This window comes from Bombyx mandarina, chromosome 22, assembly GCF_030267445.1.
Source record: "Bombyx mandarina strain Sakado chromosome 22, ASM3026744v2".
In the NCBI taxonomy this organism is placed as follows: domain Eukaryota; kingdom Metazoa; phylum Arthropoda; class Insecta; order Lepidoptera; family Bombycidae; genus Bombyx; species Bombyx mandarina.
Window position 1 is genome coordinate 7,913,230 of NC_143228.1, and position 15,228 is coordinate 7,928,457.

General features: G+C 34.7%; 2 protein-coding genes across 4 annotated transcripts in view; one reads left to right on the plus strand and one right to left on the minus strand.

The window, feature by feature from the left end:
* Syn (synapsin) overlaps positions 1-15,228 on the plus strand; it is a 73,545-nt gene that overhangs the window by 21,576 nt on the left and 36,741 nt on the right. The gene's annotated exons all lie outside the window — the stretch shown is intronic.
* Positions 1-15,228, minus strand: part of Timp (Tissue inhibitor of metalloproteases) — a 41,901-nt gene that overhangs the window by 6,310 nt on the left and 20,363 nt on the right. Inside the window, exon 1 of one of the 3 annotated variants that reach the window (XM_028184912.2) lies at positions 6,245-6,386. The exons of 1 other annotated variant lie outside the window; for it this stretch is intronic. The gene's annotated coding sequence lies outside the window, so the exon portion shown is untranslated. Of the gene's footprint in view, positions 1-2,204; positions 2,287-6,244; positions 6,387-15,228 lie in introns of those variants that run through there. One more of the 3 variants, XM_028184913.2, reaches the window with a different exon arrangement.

The window sequence follows — 15,228 nt, forward strand, 5'->3', positions numbered from 1 at the left end:
AATGATAAACATCGACAGTCGGCAGTCAGCAGCGTATGCAGGAATTGAATAATCATGAATAACTGTTTTACGTGTTATGTTACATTTATTTATTTTATTTTCTTTGTATGCATGGTAGGGCGTGTACGCGGTCATGCGGGTAGGTGTTACTTTCCTGCCCATTTTACCGCGAAAGACTGGCTGTTGCAGCTACACGATTAAAATTTCTGATACTTCTTTTTCTTATGATTGAAGGATTACTGGTGGCCCGGAGGCCTTTCCAGTTTCACCAGGACAGGTGGGCGAGCAAAGGCTCAGCCAGATTTCATGAGCTGACACTTATGTTACGATTTCTGTGTACCCGTTCAACGCAAGCTCAAAACTACTGTATTACTAAGCGTATAACGTTACATTTTGCATAACCATAACTAACAAGTTCGTTTCTCTCTATCGTCATATTATGCGTTTTTCTTTCAAGTTTAAATTCGGAGATTCGGTCAGAGCTCTTAACGAGTTCCACTAAAATTTCTGGTGCATCGTGTGTGTTATGAACTCGCCGCGGATATAAATCAAACGATGAAGTAGCGTTCCAAACTCTAAGGGCCATTTAGTTATTTATTTAATGAAGGATCTTCTAGTTTGATGATTCGTGGTGTAATTATACTTGACTGACATTTTGCTATTAAATATTATCTTATAAGGCGGGTTTATCCTTTATAATGATTTACATCGTTGTTTTATACGAAATAATTACCTACATTTACAACAATGATAAATTGATTTCAATTACATAAAACGTACGAAGGCAAAAGAATTTTTGGTCGAAGCGGTGGTGTTCCCAATTGATTTTTTTAGATTGCATAAGTTGTAATGCGCCTTTCTATTTTTAAATGACATTTTTTTGTTGTTAGATCAAAATTAAATATACTGAGGACAGCAAACAGAATTCTAAAAAATTCATCCATTTCGCCTATCGATTTAGGTTCTACCCTACTTATTCGGTGTCTTTTCGAAAAAAATATATTATTATGGTAAGGGTAAATTAACTTGAGGTCAAAGAAATTTACCCCATATTGGACTATTATGGACATGTCGGTTCCCTTCATCCTGCCTATTTCTGCAGCGAATCTGGGTTCAGAATGGAAGGATGGGCCTTTATGCAAAACAAGTGAGAATTCGACTTCAAATCTCAAGATGCGCGACGGGAAACACGTTGTGATATTTGTGGGTTCCGCTAACCACTCAAGATGATGACTCAAGACTAACCTCATCACATGGGCTCTTTTACTTATCAGCAGCAATAAAACTGAAAGTTTTCTCACTAACTATACAATTGTCGATTGAAAAATGTAAATTTGGATCTACATAAATAAATATAATTTACGAAAACTTGCTTTGAAAACCATTAATTCAATTGGCGGAGAAGCATAATTTAGCGCGAATAACAAAACTATTAGACTAGACTAGTCTTAGAGCGGATATTTTAGGTTAATGAAGTTTAATCCCATCAACTTTTTGTCGCAACGGCGACGAAACAAGGCGATGTTTCGGTTAATTTGTTAACATAACTAAAATAATTGTAACTTATTACACGAAATATGAGTAATTTATTTGTACAAAAATATTTTATTCCACCAAAAAGTATCCGACGGTTATTGTCCTTTTATTATTTCGTGACAACAAGAAAAGGACTGCGTTTCACTGGTGTTATTATAGCCTTGTATTGTTTATATTACAATGTACGTATTACAATGTACGAGAAATCTTCGAGTCTTATCCTGTCAGCCAGAATGTAATCCGACGATGAATGGATGCCTACGTCAAGCCATTTTTATGGTACACGTTATTAATCCGATTATGTATCGAAACTTTTGTATAGACTAAGACACTTTTCAAATCTCGCACATGAGAAGACCTTCTAAACATTATTCAACCTCAGCCTTGTACAATTTTATAAAGAAACTCAAACTAGTTCACCGAATAACTCATATTGACACGTACATTTAGTTTCGTATATTTAATATTTAAATTGAAATTTGTAAACAAGAAAAACGAATCGCATGATGCAAAAATTTACGTATTAATCTATCAAATTAATGGACAGAAAAAGTTTTTTTTTTATTGTTTTTTTTTAAATATTAAATATAATAAATAAATGATATTAATAAATTCAACAGTTAATTTAGTTTTGTCGCAAAAGTAACTGTAGCGATGAGAGAACTCACATGTAATGTAGTGGTCTGCAACGCGACGTTCTCTCGAGTACGTTCATCTGACAATCCACTGAGTTTTTGTATCGTCGGTTCTGAAGCTAAACAATCTACTGTAACATTTATGTTTTTGGATAAAATCACAATGCGGAAACTTTATGAGTGCATTCGTACAGTCGCGCCTGAGTATCGTGAACTGCAACAATGCCTCATTCGTCAAGGTTCGTCGGAAAAACTGAAGCATCTATAAAATTAGGTAGAGGCAATGTATCTTATACCTTTAAACGAGCAATTCTTGTATATTAATATAAATATATATAATCTGAATCTCGGAAACGGCTCCAACGATTTTCATAAAATTTAGTATACAGGGGATTTCGGAGGCGAAAAATCGATCTAGCTACGATTTATTTTCAGAAAATGTTGTTTTATTCGTGTTTTCAATAATCAACTCTTCCCGACATCTATTGGCGAATAATAATACTATTTTTCTTAATTGAGGGCAACTAACCGCTAAGAGACAACAAGATGGCGTTATCAAAAAAAAACCGAGCAAAGCTCTATCATCATCTAGTCTCATGTTTAATTATAAATCTATGTGCAAAGTATTAATTTAGTGAAACGTAAAATGGCTTCGATAAATGACACGTGACTAAAAATATTACGTGATATCCAAATAATGGTTGTTTGTTAATTATACTAATTTAAAATTTTGAATGAAAACTTTGTCTTGTTTCATTGAAAAAAAGAAGGCTTTTTATTCTAGTAGTAAATGAACGTCCTAAATAACGGCACGTTTTGTTTAGAAGATACGTGATAAGGATTGCAATAAATTCTCGTAGTTACAAAAAGCAGTGATAGATAATAACTTTTCACGCGTTTTATTTTTTCTCATACTGTTATGTATAATGTTAATTAGAGTTTCTCTTTTTGTGTTTTAATTACCAAAAATTAGAATAGACTACTTACTTATTGAGGAATTATAAATTTGAATTATATTAATTTCCTTTAAGCTAATTAGTTGAAAATAGATAAAATTCTCACAAACCAAATGTTTCGTGGCTTTGCCAATGGCAATCCTAATTGCGGTTATCGTAATTCAACAGAATTTAAACAGAATGTTCGTTATATTAATAAGTTTCCTTCACAGGAGATTTTTTGATGCGGTTTTCTGTTGCATACCTATTTGTTGGAACAATACTATAAATAACGTTATACCAAGAATATTAATTACAACAGATACATGATAATTTATCTTATTATGCAAATAATACAGTTCACAATCTCAATTATTCATGCGCTCGTCGTTTTAAATACCTACATAATCATATTTGCAGGCGAATTGTTTTATCTTCGTATTTTATCATATTATAATTATAATTTGCGTAATTACTGGTGGTAGGACCTGTGAGACCGCACGGGTAGGTACCACCACCCTGCCTATTTCTGCCGTGAAGCAGTAGAAGCGGTTTGAAGGGTGGGGCAGCCGTTGTAACTATACTTCAGACCTTAGAACTTATATCTCAAGGTGAGTGGCGCATTTACATTGTGGATGGGCTCCAGTAACCACTTAACACCAGGTGGGCTGTGAGCTCGTCCACACATCTAAGCAATAAAAAAATAAAAAAAATTGCAACACTCGTGCCTTTATTTGTTGCAAATCAATATTCAGTTTGGCGGTTGTACAATCAATCAGTCATTTTTAAAATTGGTTGATGATACACAATTAAAAATATTCTATGAAAAAAATATAATTTGCTTTATTAACTCGTTTGATTAGTTATATCTACCGTAATTTTCATAAAGTCCAAGCTATGTATGTATGCTTTATTTGAAATTTTTGATGTTTCAAGGATCAATGATAATACAATAATCAAATGACTTTCGTCTATGTTTTTGAAAAGTTCACTAGGATAAAAAAAAGATCGTAATCTAACAAAGAGTGATGTTTTTTATTTTTTTAGAACAAGTTTTTTAATATTATATTAATATAATGCTTTATTTATTTCAATTATTTAGCAGCGTGGGCGCGGACATGCTGGAATTTTAATATCAGTCTCAGCACATTCTTTTATTAAATATCTAATTAAATTTTATAATTTTAAACAAAACATGTTCTTTGATCCTTTCCGAATCATAAAAGTTGTTGTTAACATGAGAATCCTGTTTTTATACAAAACATATGCCCGTCTTCACTGTTTGCACACACCACGATAGCTGTATGAAATTCTGTCGTCAAATAATTTACGAATTTATGATAATGTGTGAAACTGTATACATTTATTTAAATCGTTTCACGTAACAGCGTGAATTAATCGACTCATTACTCATTATCGCCTTCTTAACAGCATATATATCGGAAGGTAAGGGTCTCGTATTTCAGACGAATGCTATATCTTAAATGGTACAAAACTCGTTTACATATTATGTAGTTTCTTTATTTGCCCGAACGTGCTTAGTTCGTAATTGACGTGTAGGCGTTTACACATGTGTGAGTTTTTGGGTTAAGGTAGGACTAAAATTTTATTAAGTCCAAATTCGGTTTTATGTCGATTCGTATGTCATATTTTTACTTATATCATAATTTTAATGATAATCCAAATAGTTCTGTAACTGCTAATTTAAAAATATCGAAGCGAGTTTTGTTGTAGACGTCAATATTTACATCATTATTCAATTATGTGCCTTTCCTGTGTAGTGACGGAAGTAAGGCAATTAATTATCTTAAGATCCTTTTTTTTGAAAAGATTTTAATTTGATACCGGCTTTATTTATCTTAAAAAAATCAACGGATAACCTACACTCGAGATACGATTGCTTTCCTGTGTATTTTACTTTTAAAAGGTCCAGTTTATTTTGATAAGATTCGACAATCGACAAGCTCTCGACTTTTAAACTTAATACTAATGAACGTTCGTACTTATATTGTTGCATACGATTTATATCCATGGGCCCCCTTAATGAGCTTACATATCACCTGGTTTAAAGTGGTTATCGGAGTTCATAAACCTTAAAGCGTGAATGCCGCCGCCCAGATTGAGGTTTGAGGCTTGAGACTTAGGCTCAATTATATAGTAAAACGACTGTCCCACACTTGTTGCCCTTGAACGCATTAGTAAGGTACCTACCCGTACGGATTCACAGAGCTCCCAGCTACCAGTAATTTCACAAATTCATTTTTGGCGGTTTGATTTTGGCTACATGACGTGTCTTCTGCGATCTTGTCATCGTGGAAGAAAGTCGTCAAAGTGTGTTAAGTTTTTTTTTTATTGCCCTTGAAGGCAGACGAGAATACGGCCCACCTGATGGTGAGTGGTTACCGTCGCCCATGGACTTCAGCAATGCCAGGGGCAGAGCCAAGCCGCTGCCTACCGAAGTACGCATTTAATTTAAAATAAAACTGTCTTCTTTCCTGATTTGAACAGCGGTATATTCACACCGCTTGATATGGGTACACCGGGCGTTTTATCCTTTGACTACGACGACTTAATGCTTTGTAGTGTTTCGGTGATTACGCAAATTCATGGTTTATGTTAATTTGCAATAACTCAAACGACCAAACTCGTCCGTGCGATGCGATTCTAATTTAGCATGAATATTTTTTTTTTTATTGCTTAGATGAGTGGACGAGCTCACAGCCCACCTGGTGTTAAGTGGTTACTGGAGCCCATAGACATTTACAACGTAAATGCGCCACGCACCTTGAGATACAAGTTCTAAGGTCTCAGTACAGTTACAACGGCTGCCCCACCCTTCAAACCGAAACGCATTACTGCTTCACCGTGGAAGTCAATCGTGAACATTTGTTAAGTACGTATTTAATTAGAAAAATTGGTACCCGCCTGCGGGATTCGAACACCGATGCATCGCTAGTTACGAATGCACCGGACGTCTTATCCTTTAGGCCACGACGACTTCAAAATATATATGTGATAATACGAATGCAGAGACAGTTGTACTGTTGATCGAATCAACTACAGGTTAAAAAAAAACAGGATCACGTATCAAATGAGTGTATGAAGTGTATGAATGCATTTGGCATGTGTCCAACTCACGTTCAATTCGCAGTGTCACTCTCCGATTTCTGCAATCTGTACTCGAATGCGATTCTCACGAATGTGGGTTACGAAGCCTTACAGAAACGTTTTGTTTTAACTTACACTTCTACACAATCACGACTTATAGAAATAAAAACAAATTTAAATTAAATATATATACTTTTTTTTTTAAACAGTTTATTGTTTGTACTGTGTTTATTCGTCGGCGGATTATGTTGGTTTAAATTCTCGCATTGTGAATACTGCATTATATACTTATAACGTTTCGTATTTTTATCAGCACGCAAACCGCATAACTTAACCAACGGCCAATTACCGCGAAATGTGAGCAAACAGCGAGTTGCCATGGAATAACAAATTCAGTTCCTGTGTGACTCAGGAGGGCCGGGCGGTTCGTCTTTTCTCTGCGCACCGTCAGTGAACTGTTAACCCCGCGGTAGTTCTAAAACGGATTACAAGCGAACTTGACCGCCCACGCTTACTAAGTACATTTTACCTCGTAACTAACATGCAAGACACAAATAAGACATCACAAAGGTACCCGCTTCGAGACATACAACGTCATATTTATATATGTATTTCTAACTAGCTGACCCGGCAGACTTCGTAGTGCCTCAATCGATAAATAAAAGACTTAAACTTTTGTATAAAATAAACATAAAACAAACAAAAGGAATCCGTCCGACGGGGGACACATCAAAGAGAAAACAAAATTGTTATTTTTATTTAATTCCGAGCATTTTCATATTTATCTACATTTTAAACCTTCTCTGGACTTCCACAAATAATTCCAGACCAAAATTAGCCAAATCGGTCCAGCCGTTCTCGAGTTTTAGCGAGACTAACGAACAGCAATTATTTTTTATATATAGAGAAGATTCAATAGAAGAATACGCACAGAGACATATGTTTGAATACGCATCGTGCAGTTGTGCGATAATCATCAGTCAGAATCAATCATGTTCTTTAGGCGTAAATGTTGATCAATCTAAAGTCGATGCCGTCGAACCTCGCACGAATGTACCAGCTTTCACAACCATTATTCGCCGAAGTACACCGAAGGCGGCGAGCGCGGTCAGTAACTCGCCCCGCACCATTACACGGATTTATGAGATGGAATCTTGAAGTTGGTGACACGTTATAAATCTTGTTGCCAATTTGGGCAGATCACAATAGCTTCGGCGGTCGCTATAAATGTCTAACTATTTTTTCTGATCTAATTTAGAATATCGTGCTCTTTTGTTTGATTTATTATATAATCTAAACTTTGGTATATCAACAGGTTTTATTTGCGTAAAATTTAGGTATTATAGAATAGTATAAATGTGAATGTTAATAATTTAAATCGATTGAAACATATTTTATTAAGTTACTAGCTGACCCGGCAGACTTCGTAGTGCCTCAATCAATAAATAAAAGACCTAACTTTTGTATAAAATAAACTTAAAAAAACAAAAGGAATCCGTCCTATGGGGGACACATCAAAATTGTTTGTTTTTATATAATTCCGAGCATTTTCATATTTTTTTCACTTTTTAAACCTTCTCTGGACTTCCACAAATAATTCAAGACCAAAATTAGCCAAATCGGTCCAGCCGTTTTCGAGTTTTAGCGAGACTAACGAACAGCAGTTCATTTATATACAGTCAAACCTGGATAAGCGAGAGTTCAAGGGAGCACAATCTCATTCTCGCTTATAGAGGTTTCTCACTAACCCGAGTTTCTCGCTAATGCTCCCTCTAAATTTCGATTCGCGATTTTCCGCATTCAAATGCATTCACTACTTTAAGTTTATGACTTTAATGACAGTACTTTAATTTTCCGTTTTAACATGATGCAGAACAGAACTTTCCTTCGCAATTGATTAACGATAAACTGAGTAAGTCCGACAAACAGGACGGTACACAGGCACACGTGTCCATTCGAAAAGAATGCGATAAAAGAATACGATAAAATAACAACGTTATTTAGTTCCACGAAATAAAATAGGTTCAATATTGACGAGAAAACAATTCAAAAACAATGATAGGAAGTTCCACGAAAGTTAAAAATGAGTCATAAAATAGCAGATGTTAAATTTGTAATTTGTTTTGTCATTTGTTCCTCCTAAATAATATAAATAAATAAATGAAGCTCGGCTGTCGCTTATAGAGGTATAGATAGGTAGCAGTCTCACTTACGGAGGTCCATGAGGAAAAAACGACTCTCTCTTACAGAGGTTTCTGTTTCTCGCTAATAGAGGTTTTGGGAGCTTAAAATGACGGGTCCTTGCTATTACTCTCACTTATAGAGTTTTCTTACTTATCCAGTTCTCACTTACCCAGGTTTGACTGTATATAGATTCACTTTGAGAGTAAATCAGGAGTTTGATAAATTCACAATAACATTGCTCTATATTTAAATTGCTAGTATTTCTGTACGATTGAAGTAAATCAACATAATATTTCATGTATCGCACAAAAAAGCTATAAATATTTAGATGTATTGGAATAACGATAACTTGTAAACATCAACCTACCTGCACGATGTACTTAGCAATGTTCTAAAAATATTTATGACAAACGTTACGAAATGAGTCACGTTGATGATGTTGCTTTTCGTTGGGAATGAACAAGTTTATAATATACATAAACAGTTTTTATCTCTTACGCACAATGCTCACATATTACAATTACACTGCAATCTATTTGCTGGCGAAAGCACACACCGTTAATCTCTCGGTGCATTAAAGCTTCAAGGTCAACTTTCGCAGCACGCTTTACTGCCGCTCGAAACATGCTTTTATAATTAGTAAACGCTACACGTACTATAAGGTGTGTTTATAAAATAATTCAAATATACAATAAATAATACTTGCGATTGTGTTGATTTCCGCAAGCTAACCGTTGATTTATTTAATCGTTATTTAATTGTCGTAACCTTCGAGCGAAACAGTGACAATAACGACAATAACACTTTACACACACACACATATATCATTATTAATATTAAAGTTACAAGCAGGTTCGTTAAATATCCTTCAATCAGTAAATATTTCATTTAATTTTTTTTCCCATGCAAATTTGAAATTACATTAAATCAACTTAAACAACTGCATATTGTTTTAAAATACTGTAGTGATCATATTTCTATAGGTATATTATCTGATGAGCTCAGGTCCACGTGTTGATAAGTGTTCGTCGAAGCCTATTGAATTATCAACGCCAATAACGCCCATCGTGAGGTCAGAATTTTAGTTGTGTCGGAACAATTGCTGCACGGAGCAAATGACTGCTTTATAGGTGAAACTTGCCAGACGGTGGTATTATTAATTCACGCGGGCTTACTCCGGCTCCTACACTATTGCTCAAAGTAATATCAAATAGGAAAGGCGCCGTGGATAGTAAAATAAGCCAAGCATACTAATATGATGGATAGATGATGGGAAATTATTAGTGGTAGCACCAGAAGATCTTAGTCGTGTACCTGCATCACTCGATAATCGGATAGAAGTGGTACTACTAGTTTCGTAGTTAGCGGCTTTGACTGTACCTTTTTTTTGATATGCTATTTCAGCTTCACCCTAATGTGTAGGTGAGCTCACGGGGCTCAAACCGGAGTGTTGCTAACACTGGCCCTAGCAAGAGCGGTGCTTCGCAGAATCTACCACTGGGCCGGAAACGCGACCCACTGAGAAGATCCGGCGAGAAGCTCAGTGGGCTGTGTCTATGGGTTAATTCGCTCGTCAAGCCTTTCGCCGCAAGTGACGGGTTCGACGAGGACGGTGACCGGTGCTTGTGGTACCTAAAAGCACCGTTAATGGATCGGGAGGATCCGTAATGACGTGTTTTGGGCTGACTGTACCTTGGCAGCGCTGATGGTCATGGATGACGGTGACCACTCACCATCAGGTCAACTGTAAGCTCATCTGCCAATGTGATAAATGATAATACATGGATCTGATAGGGTCCAAAATGGGAAATCAGTCTTAAAGATTTTGAAGTAAGAGAAAATAAATGGTTATTTAAAAAACCGTCCATTAATTGATTCTGTTGCCCCAAAACTTGAAAGATTAAGGATGTTACCTTTTAAGACAAAGCATAGAATACTGTGAGAACTTCCAGGTTTTCATATAACACACAGAGCGTAAACATTTCATTGTTGTTACCTTCTAAACGGATATAAACTAATAATTGCTTAGGTAAATGCTGCCAAGTCGTGAAATTGTTACGTAAACTTTAATATTCTTCAGAATTTCCTAAACATTATTCAACATGACATAAAGGTACATATTGTGCTGTGTTCTTTTCGTGTGAACGCTCTTTGACGTAAGCATGTTTTAACTATTAATTTACAGAAATAACTCGTATCGGTTTGATAAGAGTTCAAAGCGGCCGCGTCACGGGCATAACACACAACTTCTGAATGGAACATGATTCACTGTTTAATTATTTTTAGCACATAGCTGTATTCATGTAATTTACTACGAACCACGATGATTCTCACGCCCACCGATATTTTAATTGCACAACGCTGTATTTGAATGAAACAAAAATCTATTTCATAATTTTTTTGTAAACTTTTGAAGTTAATGGCTTCGAGAATTTCTTTATTAGCTACTTGTGAATTATAGCCACATGTCACTATGATCGAGATATTTAAATATATTTAAAAAATGATGATACTAAGCGTGCGTCAACTGCTTAATACGCCAACAATAACATTACAAAGTTTGCTCAATGTAAGAAATGATGCCTCAAAGCATAAGACAGGAGGAAACAAACAAAAATAAAAATGAATTCTATTATATTGAGAAGATTATAGGTTAAGGAACTCACGTCCTATCTGATGGTAAGTGGTTACCGGCATAGATAAGACAACACTTAAACCCGTCATCCACATTGACATATCTATAATAATTGAAGTTCTTTTAAAATATTTTTTTATTATTATTTAAAAGTACTGTAATCTTGTTGTATTAAAAACTACAATAATTGTTATTTCGTGATTTGTTACTATATATCGGACTAATCACGAAAATAATATAGGCTGTCAGTCAATAAATTCTTCAAAAAATCGACAAAGAAAATTCGAACAGTCCAGTTAAAATGTGGTAACCTTAGTTATATTTCACCGCGAGCGACAACCGTGAATTAAACTAGTTTATAAAAAGTGTAGGTAGCTAGCACCATGAATAACGACCAATTTAAAAATAAAGCATTGTGTAACTGTTATATGGTGCCAATACACAATACGGTTTTTGTTATCGATCGTTTCGATATTTTCCTCTGAGTCAGAAAGTAGACAAGAATAGGTGAATTACCATATGCGAGGGGCTGCGAACAATGCAATTATTTTTATTTATTTCACTTATAAGCTTATCCTGAAACGTTTCGATTCAATTAAATATCTCAGGTTTGCGCGATCTTGACAGTTTGGCATTTAAGCTTTTTTTTTTTTATGTTTAATTCATGCAGCGGAATCGTGTCTCACTCGATCCTGCATTGTCTACAAAGCTGCAATTATGAAATTAATGCGTGAAGCCTTCAGGCTGGTCACTGCATTAATGAGGTCCTGACTCACTCGTAGAAGGGATAATCGAGGCTGTCCACTTGTACGGTTGACGTATGGATATAAACTCATGTTTCAAATTGATGCTAATCGACCTGGACACGCAATTAGAATTGTTGAACATAAATATCGTCACTACTAAGCTTTGACTTAGACAAGTACACCAAATATTTAATAATAATTTTTTAACATACAAGTCGAATTAGCTGCAGCCCTTTTTTAAATTTCATTGTCTAATTGTATACTGGAATTCGTGGGATGGCAATTTAATTCGTGAATGACTACAGAGTTTACAGAGATAATGTCAAGAGGAGGAAATGCGCATTCACGACGAGATATGATAGTATAATTAATCATTCAAAGAATAAAACTACTTCTGGGCTTGTTCGCCTCCGGGCCACTAACTTTTGCCCTTTTCAAAGCAATGGAGGCTTTATCATGAATGACAATGCATTCAAAAGTACCAAGTGATGAATAAGCATATATGAGTTTCTTTTGATACGAGTCTTCTATAGTTATTGTTATATTTTTAATCAAACGTGTTTGTGCTTTTATTTTAAACGCAGCTTATTCCAGTACAGGAAAATGAAAGAAAAATAACAAGATAATAAAATGTCAAGAACAAAATTGTAAAGCTGGTCCACGTATTGTTTGTTGTTATTGTGGAAGAAATCCAGTTTGCTTTATAATTAAATTTAATATCACATTTTCTAGCATAAACAAAAATTTACGAGCGCACCCGTCTTAAAACGAAATTTATGAAAGAATACTCAAGAACAATATAAAACACATTCGCACATAAAACTAGGTAAGTATACCTGGAATAAAACAGATTTTGACCTTCGAAACGTATTTATGCTACAGTCGTATTGAAGGAAAGTGAATGTGTCTGGACTGGTATCGAGGCTACTCCACCTGTTTTTAAAAAAGTCGGTTTATTACTTATTACCCTTTGTTTCTCGGCCCGCCTGGAGTGCGAAGTGAGGTGTTTATACTAAATTTTATTACACTCTCAAAATGATCCGCAAGTATAGTAGCCGAGCAATTTCCTTTTTTTTTTGTTTTAAATTTAAGCAAGATGGTGGTACCTACCCGTGCGGGCTTACAATATAGCTTGCCGGCAGTAAAACTTTCATAAAATAACCACCATTAATACATAAATTTGCAATCTACTCGGCATTGAACGTGTATAATTTGAAATATAAAAGGGTATGCATATTTCGCAGCGTACCGAAATTATAAAACAAACGTTCTCTCCCTTTTCTATTGTTGAATACGTGAAAATTAGCACAGTTTCACCAATTCGCGACGCTTTAGGTACGCAGTTGTATGTTGTAATGTGTGCCACGTTTAGTTGTGTGCTAAACAAACTCAGTGCGACTTTCGACACGGGTGCAGTTAGCGGGCCCTTCATATGAAGATGACACACTCCAGTTGAACCTACCTTCACTTTGCAGTAATATTCTAATAATATATCGCTATTCATTCTTTATAAGCTTCATATCTACAGCTACATTTAGATTTACGGGATATTAACATTGCCCGAAAGATGAGAAGTAGTAATAATTAATTACAAAGTAATTATCGATAATTCGTAAATTATGAGTCATACAAACTCGATTAATAACAATACGTTAAAGAAAATCGTTTCCTCAGTCGCCTCACTTTCACCTTACTAAAACAGGATACGATGCGAGCTAGTTTGCAATAACAAGTCAAATGAAATCATAGTTGGCAGCCTTACGAAAATAATCCTCATAGCATCGTCGTCTTTGTTGTGTAATGAATGCACTACATGAATTTATAAATATACTAGATGATGACCGAACTTTGCTGGGTTTTTTTTTTGATAACGCCATCTTGTTGTGTCTTTAAAGCGGTTAGTTGCCCTCAATTACGAAAAATTGTATTATTATTCGCCAATAGATGTCGGGAAGAGTTGATTATTGAATACACGAATAAAATAACATTTTCTGAAAATAAATCGTAGCTAGATCGATTTATCGCCCCCGAAATCCCCTGTATACTAAATTTTATGAAAATCGTTGGAGCCGTTTCCGAGATTCAGATTATATTATATTACCTAATATACAAGAATTGCTCGTTTAAAGGTATAAGATTTATAATTGTAATTTTTAATTTGTTTATTTTCTTTTAGAAAATAATAATTAAAAACAACATATTAAAATACTAAGAAAGCCTAAAATACACCGAATTAGCTCTTATCTTGGTACATGTTATACCAATATACCCGCTCCACTTTTTTATTAAACGTATCAAGTTGCATAATATTATCTGAATCATATTATTATGTGTATGCCCTAATATAGCCATGAGACATGATTTATTACATCGTTAAACTTGAAATGCCTACAGAGTATAAAAACATTTTTTAAATCAAGCGATCGTGGTACCTCCGGACTAAAAGAATCAGGATAGTTTTCTCTATAGAAACTGCTACTCAATAGTTTAAATCGAGTGGATATAATTATTTGCATTAGCGCCGCGTTGTGTCTAGGTCGGACGGCTTATTTATTGCCGACCTCGACCTATTTTTACTACATATATGACATCAAATTTCTTATTGAGATCAATCGTTTTTAATTTGATCGAAACCAATTTGATATCTGGTCTGTGACTTGTCTAATTGTAACTAGATTGATCGGTCGTAACGAATATCAACTTTTCAGTGAAGTGTCAAGGGTATAATAATAATTTGAGTTCTCACCTTGTTATCTATTCTGCGGTATTTTGATGTGATATTAAATATTAATGATTGAAATTGGTGTTAAACAACACAATTGGGATTTATTAATTTATAACATTTATTTATAGATATACATTTAATTTAGTTTGGTATTTTTTTTTTACTTGTATTAATTCTCGCTTGCTTATTTTTTTTGGCTTCCCTGGTGTTTTATCTTGTTTATATTGGTGTTTTTGTATCATCATTTTCGTACTTGATTATATAACCTTTAACTGGTTTTCTATTTCTATTTTTTGTTATTTTATTCTATTATGTTAAGTTAAGCCGTATGTCCTCCCTGTAATAAATAAGAGATTGGGTGTACCGGGCGTTTTGTGAAGATATGTATCTACGTACGATCATCACGACTGTTTCTGCAAAATGTTTTCTGGTTGGAAGAATGTGGAATGTGATATATTTGAAGTGAACCACAATCTCATGTCTCAGGGTGAGTGGTGGCATTCACGTTACGGTCTCCATTGGATTCGGTAAAAACTTAAAACCCGAGGTAAATCGACAGCTTATCCACTAATTTAAAGCAATTAAATTAAAATCTAAAAATATGATTCAGTTCTTCAAATAATACATTATAATTGAAAACCAACTTTGATGCTAAAACACATTGAACTCACTGAAAAGCAATTACGAAATTTTGTACACAGCATAAACTGGTTTTGGTAATTTC